Genomic DNA, 2,500 nt, shown 5'->3' on the forward strand with positions numbered 1-2,500 from the left:
TAATATCAATTCCGCATGCTTGTCTGTGCATTTGATTATTGCTTTTTTGTGCAATAGTCAATAAAATGAGAACATGTTATGAAACTTCAGAGGCATGAAGCAGACAATATGCATTGAACTAACAAACTAACAAAGCTGGATTGATTCAAAACATAGTTTTGAATGGCATAGTAAATTACATATGGGAAAGGCAACAGTACAATACATGTATAATGATAAAATTGTATTTTTGTATGTTAAAAAGGAACCATAAATCATGGTGTATATGTAAACGTTATTATTGTGTGTTTTATGAAAATTGAATAGTGTGGCAACATATCAATGGCAAATTTGTTTAAGTGTTTGCATTTGAAAACAATAGGCAATGGAATTGTGACCTAAAACTGACAAAATTGAGTGAACATGGACTAACGTGCCGAAAAACAGCAACATAAAATATACAGAGTATATATATATTGATTCAGAACATTGGAATGACAATGATTTACTTCTTGATTTACAACGCATATGACATCCATTCATTCAGTTAGAAGAACTGCTCTAAAATAAAATATAAAACATATACAGTATAGTATGTACGTTTCCAATGAAAAACACGAGCCATAAAATAATTTTATGGGCCATGAATTCAGGCTACTGAACTATCCTCCAATATTTCACAGACGATGTGAATAAATTGCGTAAGGCATTGATATGACCACATAATAGATCAGTGATGGTGGATCTAAATCCAAGCCCCACTCTTCCTCTTCTTCCTGCCCATGTTACGGATGGATGCTGGGTCATGGTGGATAGGAGGAGGAGGAGGAGGAGGAGGAGGGGGAGGTATTGCTACCTTACCTCATCCTCCCCTCTCTCTCTCTCTCTCTCTCTCTCTCTCTCTCTCTCTCTCTCTCTCTCTCTCTCTCTCTCTCTCTCTCTCTCTCTCTCTCTCTCTCTCTCTCTCTCTCTCTCTCTCTCCCCTTTTCTTCTCGCTCCACCCACCTCCATTATAGTCTCTTTTTCTTTCTTGTCATCTTGCCCCACCTCTGACGTTCTTCCTCTACAACTCTTCTCTCCTTTTTCTATCTCTCACTCCATCTTTCTATTCTTACTCCATCTCTTCTCATTCCCCACCACTTTCTCTATTATTTTTCTCTGTCTAGTGTTCTTGCTGCCCCTCTCCCTTCTCTCTCTCTCTCTCTCTCTCTCTCTCTCTCTCTCTCTCTCTCTCTCTCTCTCTCTCTCTCTCTCTTTACCTTTTCTCATCTATCTCTTTTTCTTCTCGCCCAGACCTCTATCTCTTTATTCTCTGCCCCACTCCTGTTGTCCTCTCTCCTACTGTTTGTTAAATTTCCTCTCTCCGCCACCCTTGCCCTCTATGTGTGTGTGTTTTTTTTAAACCGCCTGTTTTCTTGGGCCTCTTCCTCAACACTATTTTAGACACCATAAATTCGCTCCCAAAGGTCTCTTTGTTCATCAGCATACCCCAACCTCTCTCCCCAACTATTAATCTCTATCTCTCTCTCTCTGTCATCTGATCTCTTGTTCTTTTTTCCTCCTCTCTCTCTCTCTCTCTCTCTCTCTCTATCTCTCTCTCTCGCTCTTTACCTCACTCTACATCTGTTTCTTTCTCTCTTCCTTCATCTCTCTCTCTCCCTCTCCCTCTCTCTCTTTCTCACTCTCTCTGTCTCTCCCTCCATCCCGCTCTCTCATTTGTCAGACACAGACACCATCTATCCATCTATCTGGGTCCTCTGGCTCTGTCTTTATTAATACACACAGCTCCTTAAATGACAGTCCAGCAGCCACTAATGACCGGAGCCGTTTTTAAATGCCACCCTCTCCCACTCCACCAAAGTGAGACGCCACTGAATCAAAACATTAATTAATTATGCCACCACCTCGGCTCGCAACCTTCAGTGGGATGACATTTCTTCACAGCCGCCATCTCCCACACCGCACACCCCTGCCTGCTACCCTCGTCTCCTCTAAACTCCCCACAAGCGAGCCATGCTCTCTGCCATCTTGACGGCTCTCTGCATCGTCCCCCTGTGTCTTCTCCTCTCTCTCTTTCTCTTTCTCTCTCTCTATCTCTCTCTCTCTCCTCTCCTGTCTGTCCTCCATCCTCTCTTGTCCTCTCTCCTTCTCTTCGTTTTTTCCCTTCCCTCTTTCTCTCCTCCTCTTTTTCTTTCTCTGTCTCACCCCACCTCTCTCTCTCTCTCTCTCTCTCTCTCTCTCTCTCTCTCTCTCTCTCTCTCTCTCTCTCTCTCTCTCTCTTTATTTATATGTATCTCTCTCTCCTCTTCTGTCTGTCCTTCATCCTCTCTCGTCCTCTCTCCTTCTCTTTTTTCTCCTCCCTCTTCTCTCTCTCTCTCTCTCTCTCTCTCTCTCTCTCTCTCTCTCTCTCTCTCTCTCTCTCTCTCTCTCTCTCTCTCTCTCTCTCTCTCTCTCTCTCTCTCTCTCTCTGCATTACGCTCCCTCCCTTCCTCCTCTCCTCTCTCTGTCTCTCAGCACAGTG

Source organism: Engraulis encrasicolus, chromosome 12 (genome assembly GCF_034702125.1).
Source record: "Engraulis encrasicolus isolate BLACKSEA-1 chromosome 12, IST_EnEncr_1.0, whole genome shotgun sequence".
NCBI lineage: Eukaryota > Metazoa > Chordata > Actinopteri > Clupeiformes > Engraulidae > Engraulis > Engraulis encrasicolus.